The sequence below is a fragment of the Zea mays genome, chromosome 1 (assembly GCF_902167145.1).
Source record: "Zea mays cultivar B73 chromosome 1, Zm-B73-REFERENCE-NAM-5.0, whole genome shotgun sequence".
NCBI lineage: Eukaryota > Viridiplantae > Streptophyta > Magnoliopsida > Poales > Poaceae > Zea > Zea mays.
This window is the reverse complement of record NC_050096.1, coordinates 64709732-64732866: the sequence shown is the minus strand read 5'-3', so window position 1 is coordinate 64732866 and position 23135 is coordinate 64709732.

Here is a 23135-nt window from a genome sequence, read left to right as displayed (position 1 = left end):
TACTTGTAATGCTTCATTTGCAATTTGTAGAAAGGATAGAAAGGTGATTGCTAGGAAATTAGGGGCAAAATGCAAGGGAGATAAAACTTGCATTTGGGTCCCTAAGACAATTGTGACTAACCTTGTAGGACCCAACAAGAGTTGGGTACCTAAGACCCAAGCCTAAATTTGCCTTGCAGGTTTATGCATCCGGGGGTTCAAGCTGGATTATCGACAGCGGATGCACAAACCACATGACGGGGGAGAAGAAGATGTTTACCTCCTACGTCAAGAACAAGGATCCCCAAGATTCAATCATATTCGGTGATGGGAATCAAGGCAAGGTGAAAGGCTTAGACAAAATTGCAATATCAAATGAGCACTCTATATCTAATGTGTTTCTAGTTGAGTCTCTTGGATATAATTTGTTATCTGTTAGTCAATTATGCAATATGGGATATAATTGTCTATTCACAAATGTAGATGTGTCTGTCTTTAGAAGAAGTGATGGTTCACTAGCTTTTAAGGGTGTATTAGACGACAAACTTTACTTAGTTGATTTTGCAAAAGAGGAGGCCGGTCTAGATGCATGCTTAATTGCTAAGACTAGCATGGGCTGGCTGTGGCATCGCCGCTTAGCACATGTGGGGATGAAGAACCTTCACAAGCTTCTAAAGGGAGAACACGCGATAGGTTTAGCTAATGTGCAATTCTAAAAAGATAGACCTTGTGCAGCTTGTCAAGCAGGTAAACAAGTGGGAGGAGCACATCACACCAAAAATGTGATGACCACATCAAGACCTTTGGAGATGCTTCACATGGACCTCTTCGGACCCGTCGCCTATCTAAGTATAGGAGGAAGTAAGTATGGTCTTGTTATAGTTGATGACTTTTCCCGCTTCACTTGGGTATTCTTTTTGCAGGATAAATCTGAAACCCAAGGGACCCTCAAGCGCTTCCTAAGGAGAGCTCAAAACGAGTTTGAGCTCAAGGTGAAAAAGATAAGGAGCGACAATGGGTCCGAATTCAAGAACCTTCAAGTGGAGGTGTACCTTGAGGAGGAAGGGATCAAGCACGAGTTCTCTGCTCCCTACACACCATAGCAAAATGGTGTGGTAGAGAGAAAGAACAGGACGCTAATAGACATGGCGAGGACGATGCTTGGAGAGTTCAAGACCCCCGAGCGTTTTTGGTCGGAAGCCGTGAACACGGCTTGCCACGCCATCAACAGGGTCTACCTTCATCGCCTCCTCAAGAAGACGTCATATGAGCTACTAACCGGTAACAAACCCAATGTTTCGTATTTTCGAGTTTTTGGGAGTAAATGCTACATTCTAGTGAAGAAGGGTAGGAATTCTAAATTTGCTCCCAAAGTCGTAGAAGGGTTTTTGTTAGGTTATGACTCAAATACAAAGGCGTATAGAGTCTTCAACAAATCATCGGGTTTGGTTGAAGTCTCTAGCGACGTTGTATTTGATGAGACTAATGGCTCTCCAAGAGAGCAAGTTGTTGATTTTGATGATATAGATGAAGAAGAAGTTCCAGCAGCCGCAATACGCACCATGGCGATTGGAGATGTGCGGCCACAGGAACAAGATGTACGAGATAAACCTTCTTCCTCAACAATGGTGCATCCCCCAACTCAAGACGATGAACAGGTTCATCAAGAGGAGGCGAGTGATCAAGGGGGAGCACAAGATGATCATGTGATGGAGGAAGAAGCACAACCGGCACCTCCAACCCAAGTTCGAGCGATGATTCAAAGGTATTATCCCGTCGACCAGATTTTGGGTGATATTAGCAAGGGAGTAACTACTCGATCTCGATTAGTTAATTTTTGTGAGCATTACTCCTTTGTCTCTTCTATTGAGCCTTTCAGGGTAGAAGAGGCCCTGCTAGATCCGGACTGGGTATTGGCCATGCAGGAGGAGCTCAACAACTTCAAGAGGAATGAAGTTTGGACACTAGTGCCTCGTCCCAAGCAAAATGTTGTGGGAACCAAGTGGGTGTTCCGCAACAAACAAGACGAGCACGGGGTGGTGACAAGGAACAAGGCACGACTTGTGGCAAAAGGTTATGCCCAAGTCGCAGGTTTGGACTTTGAGGAGACTTTTGCTCCTGTGGCTAGGCTAGAGTCCATTCGTATCTTGCTAGCATATGTCGCTCACCATTCCTTCAGGTTGTTCCAAATGGATGTGAAGAGCGCCTTCCTCAACGGGCCAATCAAGGAGGAGGTGTACGTGGAGCAACCCCCTGGCTTCGAGGATGAACGGTACCCCGACCACGTGTGTAAGCTCTCTAAGGCGCTCTATGGACTTAAGCAAGCCCTAAGAGCATGGTATGGATGCCTTAGAGATTTTTTAATTGCTAATGCTTTCAAGGTTGGGAAAGCCGATCCAACTCTTTTTACTAAGACCTGTGATGGTGATCTTTTTGTGTGCCAAATTTATGTCGATGACATAATATTCGGTTCTACTAACCAAAAGTCTTGTGAAGAGTTTAGCAGGGTGATGACTCAGAAATTCGAGATGTCGATGATGGGCGAGTTAAGCTACTTCCTTGGGTTCCAAGTGAGGCAACTCAAGGATGGAACCTTCATCTCCCAAACGAAGTACACGCAAGACTTGATCAAGAGGTTTGGAATGAAGGACGCCAAGCCTGCAAAGACTCCGATGGGAACCGACGGACACACCGACCTGAACAAAGGAGGTAAGTCTGTTGATCAAAAAGCATACCGGTCTATGATAGGGTCTTTACTTTATTTATGTGCTAGTAGACCGGATATTATGCTTAGTGTATGCATGTGTGCTAGATTTCAATCTGATCCAAGGGAGTGCCACTTAGTGGCTGTGAAGCGAATTCTTAGATATTTAGTCGCTACGCCTTGTTTCAGGATCTGGTATCCAAAGGGGTCTACCTTTGACTTGATTGGATACTCAGACTCCGACTATGCTGGATGTAAGGTCGATAGGAAGAGTACATCGGGGACGTGCCAATTCTTAGGAAGGTCCCTGGTGTCATGGAGTTCTAAGAAACAAACCTCCGTTGCCCTATCCACCGCTGAGGCCGAGTACGTTGCCGCAGGACAGTGTTGCGCACAACTACTTTGGATGAGTCAAACCCTCAGGGACTTTGGCTACAATTTGAGCAAAGTCCCACTCCTATGTGATAATAGGAGTGCTATCCGCATGGCGGATAATCCTGTTGAACACAGCCGCACAAAGCACATAGACATCCGGCATCACTTTTTGAGAGACCGCCAGCAAAAGGGAGATATCGAAGTGTTTCATGTTAGCTCCGAGAACCAGCTAGCCGATATCTTTACCAAGCCTTTAGATGAGCAGACCTTTTGCAAGTTGCGTAGTGAGCTAAATGTCTTAGATTCGCGGAACTTGGATTGATTTATAGCACACTTGTGTTTATGCCTGTGATCATGTTTCTTATGCATTTTGTTGCTTATTTATGGTGCTCAAGTTGTACAAGCACTCCCCGGACCTCACAAGTCCGTTGCAAAGTGATGCACATATTTAGGGGGAGATGTGTTACAACTTGACCCTTTGAGACTAACTATGTGCTTGAGTTTGCTTGATTTAGTCTCTAAGGAGGATTGAAAGGGAAAAGGTGGACTTGGACCATGCAAGACTTCCACTGCACTCCGATGAGAGGGTAACTTATTCCAAGTTCATCTTTATGATCTTATTGCCTATTACTCTTAGTTGAAGATTTTGGTGAGGCAATGGGGTTAAAGGGGCCAAAATTGATCCCGTTTTGGTGCTTAATGCCAAAGGGGGAGAAAATAAAGGCCAAAACAATAAATGGATCAGCTACCACTTGAGAATTTTGAAAATAATAGAATAGAGCTTTTGTTTTGTCAAAATACTCTTATTGGCTCTTCTTGTCAAAAGTTGGTTTCTTATGAGGAGAATCGTTGATTATGGGAAATAGGGGGAGTTTTTTATACTGTGATCAATTTCTATTGGAACAACTCTCTTTATGTCTCTACAAGTGTGTTTGACTTAGAGTTAGGAAATTGAGGTTGATTTGCAAAAAAAACAAACCAAGTGGTGGCAAAGAATGATCCATATATGCCAAATTTGATTCAAAACAAATTTGAGTTTCATTTGCATTGATATTGCACTTGTACTAGTTGCTTTATGTTGTGTTGGCATAAATCACCAAAAAGGGGGAGATTGAAAGGGAAATGTGCCCTTGGGCCATTTCTAAGTATTTTGGTGATTGAGTGCCAACGCAAGTGCTTTTGTGTTGATCTATGCATTGAGGTGGACAAAGTGAAAATCATGTCAAAAAGGTATGTTTCTAGACTTAGTACATTGTTTTATGGACTAATGTATTGTGTCTAAGTGCTGGAAACAGGAAAGATTGAATTGGAGCAGAGGTGGCTAAGTTCTGCCAAAGTCAGCGCAGTCTAGGTGCACCGGACAGTGTCCGGTGGTGCACCGGACAGTGTCCGGTGGTGCACCGGACAGTGTACGGTGCGCCAGGCTGGCTCATGCGAACTTGCCGCTCTCGGGAATGAATTAGCGACGTACAGCTATAATTCACCGGACTGTCCGGTGTGCACCGAACTGTCCGGTGAGCCAACGGTCGGCCGGGCCAACGGTCGGTTGCGCGATCTGCGCAAGACACGTGGCCGAGCCAACGGTCGGGAGGGGGCACCGGACTGTCCGGTGTGCACCGGACAGTGTCTGGTGCGCCAACGGCTCCAAGGCTGCCAACGGTCGGCTTCGCCAAAGAAGGAAAGAAATCCGCACCGGACAGTGTCCGGTGTGCACCGGACTTTCCGGTGCGCCAGGCGACAGAAGGCAAGATTTGCCTTCCAGGAATGCTCTCAACGGCTCCTAGCTACCTTGGGGCTATAAAAGGGACCCCTAGGCACATGGAGGAGCATACCAAGTATTCTCAAAGCATTCCTAAGCACTAAGACATCGATTCCGCGCCTTTGATTCTTTGCGATAGCAATTAGAGCTCTAGTTGAGTTGTGAACTCGTTGAGTTGTGTTGTGAGCTCTTGTTGTGACTTGTGTGCGTGGTGTTGCTGTGATTTCTTGTCTTGAGTGCGTTGCTTATCCCTCCCTTACTCCGTGCTTCTTTGTGAACTTCAAGTGTAAGGGCGAGAGGCTCCAAAGTGTGGAGATTCCTCGCAAACGGGATATAGTAAAGCAAGCAAAACACCGTGGTATTCAAGTGGGTCTTTGGACCGCTTGAGAGGGGTTGATTGCAACCCTCGTCCGTTGAGACGCCACAACGTGGAGTAGGCAAGCGTTGGTCTTGGCCGAACCACGGGATAAACCACCGTGCCATCTCTGTGATTGATCTCTTGTGGTTATTGTGTTTTGTTGAGACTCCTCTCTAGCCACTTGGCATTATTTGTACTAACTCCTAATCAAGTTTTTTTTAGTTAAGTTTCAAGTTTTTACAGGATCACCTATTCACCCCCCCCTCTAGGTGCTCTCAATCATCCTCGCCATGTCTATGAGCGTCCTGTTCTTCCTCTCTACCACACCGTTTTGCTGTGGTGTGTAGGGGGTGGAGAACTCGTGCTTGATTCCTTCCTCCTCAAGATACTCCTCCACTTGAAGGTTCTTGAACTCGGACCCGTTGTCGCTTCTTATCTTTTTCACCTTGAGCTCAAATTCATTTTGAGCTCTCCTTAGGAAGCGCATAAGGGTCCCTTGGGTTTCTGTTTTATCCTGTAAAAAGAATACCCAAGTGAAGCGGGAAAACTCATCAACAATAACGAGACCATACTTACTTCCCCCGATGCTGAGGTAGGCGACGGGTCCGAAGAGGTCCATGTGAAGTAGCTCCAAAGGTCTTGATGTGGTCATCACATTCTTGCTATGACGAGAACTTCCCACCTGTTTACCTGCTTGACAAGCTGCACAAGGTCTATCCTTTTCGAAAGTTACATTGGTTAGACCTAACACATGTTATCCCTTTAGAAGTTTATGAAGGTTCTTCATCCCAACATGTGCTAGACGGCGATGCCACAGCCAGCCCATGCAAGTCTTAGCGATTAAACATGCATCTAGAACAGCCTCCTCCTTCGAGAAATCAACTAAATAGAGTTTGCCGTCTAGTACACCCTTAAAGCTAATGAACCATCACTCCTTCTAAAGACAGACACATCTACATTGGTAAATAAGCAATTGTAACCCATATTACATAGTTGACTAACGGACAACAAGTTATACCCGAGCGATTCAACTAAGAACACATTAGATATGGAATGCTCGGATGAAATAGCTATTTTCTTAGTCCTTTAACCTTGCCTTGATTCCCGTCTCCAAAGATGATCGAATCTTGGGAATCTTTGTTCTTGACGTAGGAGGTGAACATCTTCTTCTCCCCCGTCTTGTGGTTTGTGTATCCGCTGTCGATAATCCAGCTTGAGCCCCCGGATGCATAAACCTGCAAGACAAATTAGGCTTGGGTTTTAGGTACCCAACTCTTGTTGGGTCCTACAAGGTTAGTAACAATAGCCTTAGGGACCCAAATGCAAGTCTTGTCTCCCTTGCATTTGGCCCCCAATTTTCTAGCAACCACTTTCTTATTTTTACATGAGAGTACAAAATCAGTGTTGCAGGCATGAAAAACAGTAGCAGATTCATTTTGCATTTTCCTAGGCACATGATGAACAAGATTATTTCTAGGCATATTTCTACTATGCAAAAAGGAAGAACTTGAAACAATCATGGCATGCGAATCATAAGCATTATAACTCCTATTATAATGAGCATTCCTAGAAACTTTTCTATCATAAATAAATGCATGATTCTTTTGACTACTACTAGCCATAGGAGCCTTCCCTTTCTCTTTGTTGAGAATGGGAGCCCTTTGACTTGTTAAGTTCTTGGCCTCTCTCTTAAAGCCAAGCCCATCCTTAATTGAGGGATGTCTACCAATGGTGTAGGCATCCCTAGTAAATTTTAATTTATCAAAGTCATTTTTGCAAGTATTAAGTTGGGAATTAAGATTTGCTATTTCATCATTAAGTTTTGTAATAGAAGTAAGGTGCTCAACACATGCATCAACATTGAAGTCCTTACACCTATTACAAATCACAACATGCTCTACACAAGGACTAGATTTATTAACTACTTCTAGCTTAGCATTTAAATCATCATTCAAAATCTTCAAGCTAGAAATAGATTCATTGCAAATAGATAACTCAGAAGATAGTAATTCATTCCTGTTAATCTGTAAGGTAAGAGACTTTTGAACACTAACAAATTTGTCATGTTCTTCATACAAAATGTCCTCTTGCCTCTCTAGCAGTCTATCTTTTTCATTCAATGCATAAATCAACTCATTAATCTTTTCTATTTTAGCTCTATCTAATCCTTTGAACAAGCTAGTGTAATCTACTTCATCATCACTAGAGTCCTCATCACTAGAAGTAGAGTACCTAGAAGTTTCTCGAGCGTTTACCTTCTTTTCCTTTGCCATTAGGCAAGTATGGCGCTCGTTGGGGAAGAGCGACGATTTGTTGAAGGCTGAGGCGGCGAGTCCTTCGTTGTCGGAGTCGGACGAAGAACAATCCAAGTCCCACTCTTTGCCAAGGTGCGCCTCGCCCTTCGCCTTCTTGTAGGCCTTCTTTTTCTCCCTCTTCCCATGTCTTTCGTCTCCCTGGTCATTTTCATTATCGGGACATTGAGTAATAAAATGATCTGTCTTACCGCACTTGAAGCAGGAGCGCTTTCCTTTTGCCTTGTTCTTGTTTGAGTACTCCTTGCGTCCCTTCAATGCGGTCTTGAAGCGCTTGATAATGAGGGTCATTTCATCCTCGTTTAGCCCGGCCGCCTCAACTTGCGCCACCTTGCTAGATAGCGCCTCCCTGCTACTTGTTGCTTTGAGAGCAACGGTTTGAGGCTCGTAGATGGACATTGGACCATTCAATGCCTCATCAACGTATATTGCTTCCTTGATCATCATACGCCCGCTTACAAACTTTCCGAGTATTCCTCGGGCGTCATCTTGGTGTACCTAGGATTTTCACGGATAGAGTTCACAAGATGAGGATCAAGTACAGTGAAGGACCTGAGCATAAGTCGGACGACGTCGTGGTCCGTCCATCTCGTGCTTCCATAGCTCCTGATCTTGTTGACCAGGGTCTTGAGCCTGTTGTACGTTTGGGTTGGCTCCTCCCCCTGATCATTGCGAACCTTCCTAGTTCGCCTTCCACCAACTCCATCTTGGTGATCATGGTGGCGTCATTCCCCTCATGAGAAATCTTGAGGGTGTCCCAAATTTGCTTGGCATTATCCAAGCCGCTCACCTTGTGGTACTCGTCCCTGCACAAGGATGCTAGCAAAACAGTGGTAGCTTGTGCATTTTTATGGATTTGCTCATTAATGAAAACGGGGTTGTCAGTACTATAAAAAAGCATTCCATTTTCAACGATCTCCCAAATACTTGGATGGAGAGAGAATAGGTGACTACGCATTTTGTGACTCCAAAATGTGTAGTCTTCTCCATCAAAGTGCGGAGATTTTCCAAGTGGAATTGAAAGTAAATGAGCATTGGAGTTAACCAGAATACGAGAATAATCAAATGAAAAGTTTGAATTAACCGGTTTCTTTTTCTCGTCGTCGTCATCTCTTGGGGAAGAAGAGGACTCGTCGCTGTCGTAGTAGACGATCTTCTTGATGCGCCTCTTCTTCCCATCTCTTTTCTTATGACTCGAGCCAGAGTCCGAAGGTTTATCATCTCTTGGCTCGTTGACGATGGACTCCTTTGTCTTGTCGTTGACCACCATCCCCTTTCCCTTAGGATCCATCTCTTCGGGCGATTAGTCCCTTGCGTGAAGAGAACGGCTCCGATACCAATTGAGAGCACCTAGAGGGGGGTGAATAGGTGATCCTGTAAAAACTAAAACTTATAGCCACAAAACTTGGTTAAGTGTTGGCACAATGGAATTAAGTGGCTAAGGACCGAGCTCTTGTGAAACACAATGGTCACAAATAAAACAAGCACAAGAGACACGATGATTTATCCCGTGGTTCGGCCAAGTATAACACTTGCCTACTCCACGTTGTGGCGTCCCAATGGACGAGGGTTGCACTCAACCCCTTTCAAGTGATCCAATGATCGACTTGAATACCACGGTGTTTTTCTTTCTTTAACTCTTCCCCGTTTGCGAGGAATCTCCATAATTTGGAGTCTCTCGCCCTTACAACAAAGATCAAAGTGAAAGCACTAGAGTAAAGGAGGGAAGCAACACACACAAATCCGCAGCAATACACACACACAGACAAGACTTGAGCTCGAATGAATCGCAACAAGTTCACCACTAGAACGGAGCTCAAATCACTAAGAAAGTCAATCAAGTGCGCGGAGACGGAGTGTGGAAGATTTAGAATGCTCAAAGTATGCTTTTGTGTCTCCTTCATGCGCCTAGGGGTCCCTTTTATAGCCCCAAGACAGCTAGGAGCCGTTGGAAGCATTCTTGGAAGGCAATTCTTGCCTTCTATCGGGTGGCGCACCGGACAGTCCGGTGCACCATCGGACAACCACTGTAGCATGTCCGGTGCGGATCTCCTTCCATTCCTGGCGCAGCCGACCGTTGGATCTTCGGGCTGGTTGGCGCACTGGACACTGTCCGGTGCACACCGGACAGTCCGGTGCCCCCAGCCGACCGTTGGCTGGGGCCACGCGTCGCGCGTGGATTGCGCGGCCGACTGTTGCACTGGCGGGCGTTGCCTCACCGGACAGTCCGGTGCACCACCGGATAGTCCGGTGAATTATAGCCGTACGCCGCCACAGTTTCCCGAGAGTGGCCAGTTCGCCGGAGTCCAGCCTGGCACACCGGACACTGTCCGGTGCACCCAGACTGAGTAGCAGTTGGCTGTACACAGCCAACTCTTTTCCAATCCTTTTCTTTTCCTGATTCTAGCACTTAGACAAATATATTAGTACACAAAAACCAATGTACTAAGTCTAGAACCATACCTTCTTGTCGATTTGCACTTCGTCCATCATTTGGCATATAATTACTCACTTAATATGTGTTGGGCACTTAATCACCAAAATATACTAGAAATGGCCCAAGGGCACATTTCCCTTTCACATCCGCTCTTATTCGCTTGTGATTTGTTTTCGCTCTCTCTTTTGAACTCGATTATATTTCTAACGCTAACCCCGACTTGTAGTTGTGCTTAAAGTTTATAAATTTCAGATTTGCCTATTCACCCCCCTCTCGGCGACTTTTCAATTGGTATCAGAGCCCGGTACTTCATTAAGAGCCTAACCGCTCGAAGTGATGTCGGGAGCTCACGCCAAGAAGGAGATAGTGACCGGCGAGAAGCCCGCCACAAGCCATGGGAAGGCTCCATCGGGGGAGTCCGGCAACAAGAAGAGGGAGGAGTCACCTCCCCACGTCAAGTCGCATCGGAGTGGCGACAAGAAGAAGAAAATGAAGAAAGTGGTCTACTACGAGACCGATTCTTCGTCGCCCTCCACCTCCGGCTCCGACACACCTTCCGTCACTTCTAAGCGCCATGAGCGCAAGAAGTTTAGTAAGATCCCCTTACGATATCCTCGTATTTCTAAACACACCCCTTTACTTTCCGTCCCATTAGGCAAACCACCGGTTTTTAACGATGAAGATTATTGTATGTGGAGTGATAAAATGAGGCACCATCTAACCTCACTCCATGCTATTATTTGGGACATTGTTGAATTTGGTGTACAGGAACCATCCGTGGGGGATGAAGGCTATGACTCGGAGAGGTAGCCCAAATCCGGCACTTCAACTCCCAAGCCACTACTATACTCCTCGCCTCTCTAAGTCGAGAGGAGTATAATAAGGTGCAAGGGTTGAAGAGTGCCAAAAAAATTTGGGACGTGCTCAAGACCGCGCACGAAGGAGACGAGGTGACCAAGATCACTAAGAGGGAAACGATCGAGGGGGAGCTCGGTCGCTTCATGCTTCATCAAGGGGAGGAGCCAAAAGCAATGTACAACCGGCTAAAAAACTTGGTGAACCAAGTGCGCAACCTCGGGAGCACCAAATGGGATGACCATGAAATGGTCAAGGTTATTCTAAGATCACTTGTATTTCTTAATCCTACTCAAGTTCAATTAATTTGTGGTGATCCAAGATATAAACTAATGTCTCCCGAGGAAGTGATAGGAAAATTTGTGAGCTTTGAGTTGATGATCAAAGGCTCCAAGAAAATCATCGAGCAAGGCGCCACCTCTACATCCGAGGTGCAACCCGTCGCCTTCAAGGCAATGGAGGAGAAGAAGGAAGAATCTACGCCAAGTAGGCTTCCCATCGACGCCTCCAAGCTCGACAATGAGGAGATGACTTTAATCATCAAAAGCTTTCGCCAAATCCTCAAGCAAAGGAGGGGGAAGGACTACAAGCCCCACTCCAAGAAAGTTTGCTACAAGTGTGGTAAGCCCGGTCATTTCATTGCTAAATGTCCATTATCAAGTGACAGTGACAGGGGCGACGACAAGAAGGGGAGAAGGAAGGAGAAGAAGTATTACAAGAAGAAGAGCGGCAATGCCCATGTTTGCCGGGAGTGGGACTCCAACGAGAGCTCCACCGACTCCTCCTCCGACGAGGACGCCGCAAACATCACCGTCAACAAGGGCCTTCTCTTCCCCAACGTCGGCCACAAGTGCCTCATGGCAAAGGACGACAAAAAGAAGAAGGTAAAATCTAGATCCTCCACTAAGTATGCAACTTATAGTGATGAGGAAAATTCTAGTGATGATGAGGATAGCTTGCTCACCCTTTTTGCCAACTTAAACATGCAACAAAAGGAAAAATTAAATGAATTGATTAGTGCCATTCATGAGAAGGATGAACTCTTGGATAGCCAAGAGGACTTCCTTATTAAAGAAAATAAGAAGAATGTTAAAGTTAAAAATGTTTATGCTCAGGAGATATAAAAATGTGAAAAATTAACTAGTGAGCTAAACACTTGCCATGATATCATTTCCAACCTTAGAAATGAGAACGCTAAATTAATTGCTAAGGTTGAGAAGTTAGATAGTTGTGATGATTCAATTGATAGTCTTAGAAATAATAATGCTAATTTGATTGCTAAGATTGACAAATTGAATGTATCTCTCTCTAGCCTTAAAATTGAGAATAAAAAATTAATTGCTAAGGCTAAAGATTTAAATGTTTGCAATGTTTCTATTTCCAATCTTAGAGATGAGAATGCTATTTTACATGCTAAGATTGTTGAATTAAATACTTGCAAACCTTCTACATCTACCGTTGAGCAGGTTACTATTTGCACTAGATGTAGAGATATTAATGTTGACGCTATTCATGATCACCTAGCCTTAATTAAACAACAAAATGATCACATAGCTCAACTTAGTGCTAAAATTAATGAGCATGACTTAGAAAATGAGAAATTTAAATTTGCTAGAAGCATGCTCTATAGTGGGAGACGACCAGGCATTAAGGATGGCATTGGCTTCCAAAAGGGGGACAATGTCAAGCTTAATGCCCCTAAGAAATTGTCTAACTTTGTTAAGGGCAAGGCTCCCATGGTTCAGGATAACGAGGGTTACATTTTATACCCTGCCGGTTATCCCGAACACAAAATTAGGAGAATTCATTCTAGGAAGTCTCACTCTGGCTCTCATCATGCTTTTATGTATAAGAGTGAGGCATCTAGCTCTAGGCAATCAACCCATGTTAAATTGCCTAAAAAGAAATCTCCTATTGCATCAAATGAACATAACATCTCATTTAAGACGTTTGATGCATCATATGTTTTAACTAACAAATCAGGCAAAATAGTTGCCAAATATGTTGGGGGCAAACACAAGGGGTCAAAGACTTGTGTTTGGGTACCCAAGGTACTTGTTTCTAATGAGAAAGGACCCAAGACCATTTGGGTACCTAAGAACAAGGCCTAAATTTGTTTTGTAGGTTTATGCATCCGGGGGCTCAAGTTGGATTATTGATAGCGGGTGCACAAACCACATGACTGGGGAGAAAAGGATGTTCTCCTCCTATGAGAAAAACCATGATCCCCAAAGAGCTATCACATTCGGGGATAGAAATCAAGGTTTGGTCAAAGGACTGGGTAAAATTGCTATATCTCCTGACCATTCTATTTCCAATGTTTTTCTTGTAGATTCTTTAGATTACAACTTGCTTTCTGTTTCTCAATTATGCAAAATGGGTTACAACTGTCTTTTTACGGATTTAGGTGTTACTATCATTAGAAGAAGTGATGATTCAGTAGCATTTAAGGGAGTGTTAGAGGGTCAGGTATACTTAGTTGATTTTAATAGAGCTGAACTCGACACTTGCTTAATTGCTAAGACTAACATGGGTTGGCTCTGGCATCGCCGACTAGCCCACGTTGGGATGAAGAATCTTCACAAGCTTCTAAAGGGAGAACACATTTTAGGACTAACAAATGTTCATTTTGAGAAAGACAGGATTTGTAGCGCATGTCAAGCAGGGAAGCAAGTTGGTGTTCATCATCCACACAAGAATATCATGATGACTGACAGGCCGCTCGAGCTACTTCACATGGATCTATTTGGCCCGATAGCTTACATAAGCATCGACAGGAGTAAGGATTGTCTAGTTATTGTGGATGATTATTACAGGATAAATCACAAACCCAAGAGACCTTAAAGGGATTCTTGAGACGGGCTCAAAATGAGTTCGGCTTAAGGATAAAAAAGATTAGAAGCGACAATGGGACGGAGTTCAAGAACTCACAAATAGAAGGCTTTCTTGAGGATGAGGGAATCAAGCATGAGTTCTCTTCTCCCTACACGCCACAACAAAATGGTGTAGTGAAGAGGAAGAATAGAACTCTACTTGACATGGCGAGGACCATGCTTGATGAGTACAAGACTTCGGACCGGTTTTGGGCGGAAGCAATCAACACTGCTTGCTACGCCATAAACCGTCTCTATCTTCACCGAATCCTCAAGAAGACATCATATGAACTCCTCACTGGTAAAAAGCCCAATGTTTCATATTTTAGAGTCTTTGGTAGCAAATTCTTTATTCTTGTTAAAAGAGGTAGAAAATCTAAATTTGCTCTTAAGGCTGTAGAAGGCTTTTTACTTGGTTATGAATCAAACACAAGGGCATATAGAGTCTTTAACAAGTCCACTGGACTAGTTGAAGTTTCTTGTGACATTGTGTTTGATGAGACTAACGACTCTCAAGTAGAGCAAGTTGATCTTGATGAGCTAGATGATGAAGAGGCTCTGCGCGTCGTGCTAAGGAACATGTCCATTGGGGATGTGTGTCCTAAGGAATCCGAAGAGCCTCCACATGCACAAGATCAACCATCTTCCTCCATGCAAGCATCTCCACCAACCCAAGATTAGGATCAAGCTCAAGATGATGAAAATGAAGATCAAGAGGAGACACCTCAAGAGGAGGACAATGATCAAGGGGGAGATACTAATGATCAAGACAAGGAAGATGATGAGGGTCCAAGACCGCCTCACCCAAGAGTCCACCAAGCAATACAACGAGATCACCCTGTGAACACCATCCTCGGCGATATTCATAAAGGGGTAACCACTCGATCTCGTGTTGCTCATTTTTGTGAACATTACTCCTTTGTGTCTTCTATTGATCCATACGGGTAGAAGACGCATTAAGGGATTCATATTGGGTGTTGGCGATGCAAGAGGAACTCAACAACTTCACTAGGAATGAGGTATGGCAAGGAACAAACAAGATGAGCATGGTGTGGTGACAAGGAACAAAGCCCGACTTGTGGCCTAGGGATATTCACAAGTCGAAGGTTTGGATTTCGGTGAAACCTATGCACCCATAGCTAGACTTGAGTCAATTCGCATATTACTTGCCTATGCTACTTACCATGACTTTAAGCTTTACCAAATGGACGTGAAAAGTGCCTTCCTCAATGGACCAATCAAGGAGGAGGTCTATGTTGAGCAACCTCTCGGCTTTGAAGATAGTGAGTACCCTAACCATGTTTATAAACTCTCTAAGGCGCTTTATGGGCTCAAGCAAGCCCCAAGAGCATGGTATGAATGCGTAAGAGATTTTCTTATCACTAATGGCTTCAAAGTCAGAAAAGTCGATCCTACTCTCTTTACTAAAACTATTGCAAATGATTTGTTTGTATGCCAAATTTATATTGATGATATCATATTTGGGTCTACTAACAAATCTACTTGTGAAGAATTTAGTAGGATAATGGTTCAAAAATTCGAGATGTCTATGATGGGGGAGTTGAAGTATTTTCTAGGATTTCAAGTCAAGCAACTCCAAGAGGGCACCTTCATTAGCCAAACGAAGTACATTCAAAACATACTCACCAAGTTTGGGATGAAGGATGCCAAGCCCATCAAGACACCCATGGGAACTAATGGGCATCTCGACCTCGACACGGGAGGTAAATCCGTAGATCAAAAGGTATACCGGTCGATGATAGGATCTTTACTCTATTTGTGTGCATCTCGACCAGATATTATGCTTTCTGTATGCATGTGTGCAAGATTCCAAGCCGATCCTAAGGAAGTTCACCTTAGGGCCGTGAAACGAATCTTGAGATATTTAGTTCATACTCCTAAGTTTGGCCTTTGGTACCCCAAGGGATCCACTTTTGATTTAATTGGATATTCAGATGCTGATTGGGCAGGGTGTAAGATTGATAGAAAGAGCACATCGGGGACTTGCCAGTTCTTGGGAAGATCTCTAGTGTCTTGGGCTTCTAAGAAACAAGATTATGTAGCTCTTTCTACCGCCGAAGCCGAGTACATTGCCGCAGGCCATTGTTGCGCGCAATTGCTTTGGATGAGGCAAACCCTTAGGGACTATGGTTACAAATTAACCAAAGTTCCTCTCCTATGTGATAATGGGAGTGCAATCCGCATGGCGGATAATCTCGTTGAGCACAGCCGCACTAAACACATAGCCATTCGGTATCACTTTTTGAGGGATCACCAACAACAGGGGATATCGAAATTGCTTATGTTAGCACCAAAGAACAATTGGCCGATATCTTTACCAAGCCATTAGATGAGAAAACCTCTACCAAACTTAGGCATGAGCTAAACATTCTTGATTCTAGGAATTTTGATTGATATTTTTGCACACATAGCTCATTTATATACATTTGATCATATCTCTTTCATGTGCTATGACTAATGTGTTTTTCAAGTGTATTTCATGCTAAGTCATAGATTGAAAGGGAAATGGAGTCTTCGGCAAAGACAAGGCTTCCACTCCACTCCATCAAATTACTCATCCTTCACCGTCGCTCCACACCGCTCTCCAATTTGGTATAATCTTCACTCCTATATTATGTACCAAAGGGGGAGAAAGTTTGAAAAAGGGCTTATATTTCACTCACAAGTATCCGTTTTTGGCGATTCATGCCAAAGGGGGAGAAAGTATTAGCCCAAAACAAAAGGACCACACCACCACCAATTTCAAAAATGTAGTCTTTCAAATTTGTATTAAAAGAAGGATTTTCAATTGGTATCTTATTTTTTATAGTATTTTCAAATTGGTATAACCTCTTCAAAAATATTATCTAAAACCCTCTTGAACACTAAGAGGAGAATTTCTTTGAGGGGGAGTTTTGTTTAGTCAAAGGAAAAGCATTTGAAACAAGGGGAGAAAATTTCAAATCTTGAAAATGCTTATCAAAATCTTATTAATTTACCTTTGACTACTTGCAAAAAGACTTTGAAAAGAATTTTCAAAAGAATTTGCAAAAACAAAACTAGTGGTGCAAGCGTGGTCCGAAATATTAAATATGAAGAAAGCATCCATGCATATCTTATGAAATATATATTGGTTTAATTCCAAGTAACCTTTGCACTTACATCATGTAAACTAGTTCAATTATGCACTTATATATTTGCTTTGGTTTGTGTTGGCATCAATCACCAAAAAGGGGGAGATTGAAAGGGAAATAGGCTTACACCTTTTCCTGAATGATTTTGGTGGTTGAATTGCCCAACACAAATAATTGGACTAACTAGTTTGCTCTAGATTATAAGTTCTACAAGTGCCAAAGGTCCAACACAAACCAATAAAGAGTCCAAGAAAGGGTTCAAATAAAAAGAGCAAAAGACAACCGAAGGCTGCCCTGGTCTGACGCACCGGACTGTCCGGTATGCCACCGGACAGTGTCCGGTGCACCAGGGAGATCAACTCCAAACTTGTAACCTTCGGGAATTCTGGGAGCCACTCCGCTATAATTCATCAGACTGTCCGGTGTAGCACCGGACTGTCCGGTGTGCCAAGCGGAGCAACGGCTACCTGCACCAACGGTCGTCTGCAACGGCTAGAGTGAACAGTGTCGACTGCGCGCGCAGAGTCAGAGCAGGCGCCAGAAGGCGCACCGGACAATGAACAGTGACTGTCCGGTGCACCACCGGACTGTCCGGTGGCCCACATGTCAGAAGCTCCAACGGTCGAACCCTAACGGTTGGGTGACGTGGCTGGCGCACCGGACAGTGTCCGGTGGCGCACCGGACTGTCCGGTGCGCCATACGACAGCAGCCTTCCCCAACGGCCATTTTGGTGGTTGGGGCTATAAATACCCCCCAACCACCACACTTCAATGCATCCAAGTTTTCAGCCATCAAACCTCATACGAGAGCTCTAGACTTTATTCCAAGACACAAACAAAGAGATCAAATCCTCTCCCAAGTCCGGAATCACTCCAAACAAATTAGTGACTAGAGAGAGAGAGACTTTTGTGTTCTTTTGAGGTCTTGCGCTTGGATCGCTTTTCTACTTCCTCTATTCTTGTTTCCAACTCGATTGTAATCAAAGCAAGAGACACCAATTTGTGGTGGTCCTTGTAGTGGACTAAGTGTCCCATTTGATTGAAGAGAAAGGCTCACTTGGTCTAAGTGACCGTTTGAGAGAGGGAAAGGGTTGAAAGAGACCCGGTCTTTGTGACCACCTCAACGGGGAGCAGGTTTGCAAGAACCGAACCTCGGTAAAACAAATCACCATGTCATCCGCTCTTATTCGCTTGTGATTTGTTTTCGCTCTCCCTTTTGAACTCGATTATATTTCTAACGCTAACCCCGGCTTGTAGGTGTGCTTAAAGTTTATAAATTTCAGATTTGCCTATTCACCCCCTCTAGGCGACTTTCAATCTTCCTTGTCTTTATCATTGTCATCTCCCCCTTGATCATTGTCCTCCTCTTGAGGTGGCTCATCCTCTTGATCTTCATCTTCATTGTCTTGAGCTTGTTCCTTATCTTGAGTTGGAGGGGATGCTTGCATGGAAGATGACGATTGATCTTGTGCTTGTGTGGGCTCTTCGGATTACTTAGGACACACATCCCCAATGGACATGTTCCTTAGCGCGACGCACGGAGCCTCTTCATCATCTAGGTCATCAAGATCAACTTGCTCCACTTGGGAGCCATTAGTCTCATCAAACACAATGTCACAAGAAACCTCAACTAATCCAGTGGATTTGTTGAAGACTCTATATGCCCTTGTGTTTGAGTCATATCCTAGTGAAAAGCCTTCTACAGCCTTAGGAGCAAATTTAGATTTTCTACCTCTTTTAACAAGAATAAAGCATTTGCTACCAAATACTCTAAAATATGAAACATTGGGCTTTTTACCGGTGAGGAGTTCATAAGATGTCTTCTTTAGGATTCGGTGAAGATATAACCGGTTGATGGAGTAGCAAGCAGTGTTGATTGCTTCCGCCCAAAACCGGTCTGGTGTCTTGTACTCATCAAGCATGGTCCTTGCCATGTCCAATAGAGTTCTATTCTTCCTCTCCACTACACCATTTTGTTGAGGTGTGTAGGGAGAAGAGAACTCATGCTTGATTCCCTCATCCTCAAGAAAGCCTTCTATTTGTGAGTTCTTGAACTTCGTCCCGTTGTCGCTTCTTATCTTTTTTATCCTTAATCCAAACTCATTTTGAGCTTGTCTCAAGAATCCCTTTAAGGTCTCTTGGGTTTGAGATTTTCCTGCAAAAAGAATACCCAAGTGAAGCGAGAATAATCATCCACAATTACTAGACAGTACTTACTCCCGCTGATGTTTATGTAAGCTATCGAACCGAATAAATCCATGTGGAGTAACTCCAATGGCCTGTCTGTTGTCATGATGTTTTTGTGTGGATGGTGGGTACCAACTTGCTTCCCTACTTGGCATGCGCTACAAACCCTATCTTTCTCAAAATAAACATTTGTCAGTCCCAAAATGTGTTCTCCCTTTAGAAGCTTGTGAAGATTCTTCATCCCAACATGGGCTAGTCGGCGATGCCAGAGCCAACCCATATTAGTCTTAGCAATTAAGCAAGTATCGAGTTCAGCTCTATTAAAATCAACTAAGTATAGCTAACCCTCTAATACTCACTTAAATGCTACCGAATCATCACTTCTTCTAAAGACGGTAACACCTAAATCTGTAAAAAGACAGTTGTAACCCATTTTGAATAATTGAGAAACTGAAAGCAAGTTATAATCGAAAGAATCTACAAGAAAAATATTGGAAATAGAATGGTCAGGTGATATAGCAATTTGACTAAGTCCTTTGACCAAACCTTGATTTCCATCCCCGAATGTGATAGCTCTTTGGGGATCTTCATTTTTCTCATAGGAGGAGAACATTCTTTTCTCTCCCGTCATGTGGTTTGTGCACCCGCTATAAATTATCCAACTTGAGTCCCCGGATGCATAAATCTACAAAACAAATCTAGGCCTTGTTCTTAGGTACCCAAACGGTCTTGGGTCCTTTCACATTAGAAACAAGCACCTTGGGTACCCAAACACAAGTCTTGGAGCCCTTGTGTTTGCCCCAACATATTTGGCAACTACTTTGCCTGATTTGTTAGTTAAAACATAAGAATCATCAAAAGTCTTAAATGAAACATTAGGCTCATTTGATGCAATATGAGTTTTCTTTTTAGGCATTTTAACTTGGATAGAATGCTTAGAGCTAGATGCCTCATTCTTGTACATAAAAGCATGATAGGAAATAGAATGAGACTTCCTAGCATGAATTCTCCTAATCTTGTGCCCAGGATAACCAGCAAGATATAAAATGTAACCCTCGTTATCCTGAGCCATGAGAGCCTTGCCCTTAACAAAGTTAGACAATCTTTTAGGGGCATTAATTTTGACATTGCTTCCCTGTTGGAAACCAATGCCATCCTTGATGCCAGGGCATCTCCCATTATAGAGCATGTTTCTAGCAAATTTAAAATTTTCATTTTTTTATCTCATGCTCATTAATTTTACTAGTTAGTTATGTTATATGATCATTTTGTTGTTTAATTAAAGCAAGGTGATCATGAATAACATCAACATTAATGTCTCTACATCTAGTACAAATAGTGACATGATCAACAGTAGATGTAGAGGATTTGCAAGCATTTAATTCATCAATCTTAGCATGTAAAATAGCATTCTCATTTCTAAGATTGGAAATAGAAACATTGCAAACATTCAAATCTTTAGCCTTAGAAATTAACTTCTCATTCTCAGTTGTAAGGCTAGCAATTGATTCATTCAATTTATCAATCTTAGTAATTAAACTAGCATTATTATTTTTAAGATTGGTAATTGAATCATCACAAGCATTTAACTTCTCAACCTTAGCAAATAAATTAGCGTTCTCAGTTCTAAGGTTGGAAATAGTGTCATGGCAATTGCTAAGATCCTTAGTCAAATTTTCATTTTCTCTACTTCCTAAGCATAAGCATTCTTCACCTTAACATAATTTTTATTTTCCTTAATAAGGACTTCCTCTTGGCTATCCAAGAGTCCATCCTTCTCATGAATAGCACTTATCAATTCATTTAATTTTTCTTTTTGATGCATGTTAAGGTTGACAAAAAGGGTAAGTAAATTATACTCATCTTCACTAGAGCTACCCTCATCACTAGATGTTGTATATTTAGTGGAGGCTCTAAATTTTACCTTCTTCCTTTCGCCGTCCTTTGCCATGAGGCACTTGTGGCCGACATTGGGGAAGAGAAGACCTTTATTGACGGCGATGTTGGCGGCATCCTCGTCGGAGGAGGAGTCGGTGGAGCTAATGTCGATGCCGGAGTCCCATTCCCGACACACGTGGGCATCGCCACCCTTCTTATAGTATTTCTTCTTTTCCTTCTTCCTCCCCTTCTTGTCATTATCCCTGTCACTATCACTAGACATAGGGCATTTAGCGACAAAATGACCGGGCTTACCACACTTGTATCACACCCTCTTGGAGCGGGGTTTGTAGTCCTTCCCCCTCCTTTGCTTGAGGATTTGGCGGAAGCTCCTAATGACAAGTGTCATTTCCTCGTTGTCGAGCTTGTAGGCGTCGATGGGGAGCCTACTTGATGTAGATTAATCTTTCTTCTCCTCCATCGCTTTGAATGCGACGGGTTGCACCTCGGGTGTGGAGGTGCCACCTTGCTCCAAGTTGATGATTTGTTTGGAGCATTTGATCATTAATTCAAAGCTCACAAACTTCCCTATAACCTCCTCGGGAGACATTAGCTTGTATTTAGGATCACCACATATTAATTGAACTTGAGTAGGATTACGAAATATGAGTGATCTAAGAATAACCTTGACCATTTCATAGTCATCCCATTTTGTGTTTTCGAGGTTGCACACTTGGTTCACCATGGTCTTTAGCCGGTTGTACATGGCTTGCGGCTCTTCCCCATGGTTGAGGACGAATCGACCGAGCTCCCCCTCGATCGTCTCCCGCTTGGTGATTTTGGTCACCTCATCCCCTTAGTCTGCGGTCTTGAGGACGTCCCAAATATCTTTGGCAATCTCTAACCCATGCACTTTGTTATACTCCTCTCAACTTAAAGAGGAGAGGAGTATAGTAGTTGCTTGGGAGTTAAAGTGTCGTAGTTGGGTGACGTCGTCCGAGTCATAGTCTTTATCCCCCACCTGTGGTACCTGCGCTCCATACTCAACAACATCCCATATGCTTTTGTGGAGTGAGGTTAGATGACCTTTCATTTTAACACTCCACATAGAATAATCTTCACCATAAAAAACTGGTGGTTTGCCTAATGGGACGAAAAGTAAAGGAGTGCATTTAAAAATGAGGGGATAGCGTAGGGGGATCTTACTAAACTTCTTGCGCTCATGGCGCTTAGAAGTGACGGATGACGCATCGGAGCCGGAGGTGGATGGCGACGAAGAATCGGTCTCGTAGTAGACCACTTTCTTCATCTTTTTTTCTTGTCTCCACTCCGATGCGACTTGACGCGGGGAGGTGATTCCTCCCTTCCTTTGGCGCTGGACTCCCTTAATGGAGCCTTCCCGTGGCTTGTGCCCGTTTCCATCTCCCTCTTGGCGGATCCTCCCGACATCACTTCGAGTGTTAGACTCTAATGAAGTACCGACCTCTGATACCAATTTAAAGTCACATAGAGGGAGTGGATAGGCAGAATCTGAAATTTATAAACTTAAGCACACACTACAAGCCAGGGTTAGCGTTAGAATTAAATCCGAGTCCGAAAGAGAGGGAAAACAAATCAACCAAGAAATAAAGCGGATGAACACGGTGATTTGTTTTACCGAGGTTCGGTTCCAAAGAACCTAGTCCCCGTTGAGGTGGTCACAAAGACCGGGTCTCTTTCAACCCTTTCCCTCTCTCAAACGGTCACTTAGACCGAGTGAGCTTTCTCCTTAATCAAATGGGTCACTTAGACTCCGCAAGGACCACCACACACTTGGTGTCTCTTGCTTTGATTACAAGTCACTTGAGAATAAGAATGGGAAAAGAAGAAAGCACGATTGCAAAAGCCAAGCGACAAGAGCGACAAATAACACACAGATCACTCTCTCTCTCAAGTCACTAATCACTAATGATCACTTGTCTCAATTGTGGAACTTGGAGAAATTGGAAGCTTTGATTGTGTCTTTTGAATGGATTGCTAGCTCTTGTATTGAATGTGAAGGATTGAAGTGCTTGGTTGAAGTGAATGGAGGTGGTTGGGGTTGTATTTATAGTCCCCAACCACTTCCTAGCCGTTGCTCCTTTCCTGCCAACCGCGGACGATCCGCGCCCCTGGTCCGGACGGTCTGCCCCTGCACATCAACGGCTGAAATCGCAACGGTCAGCAGTAACCGCTATATCAACGACTACTTTGCATTAAATGTGTCGTCAGATGTCAGGTAAAGCAGTCGCGGACGGTCCGGTCG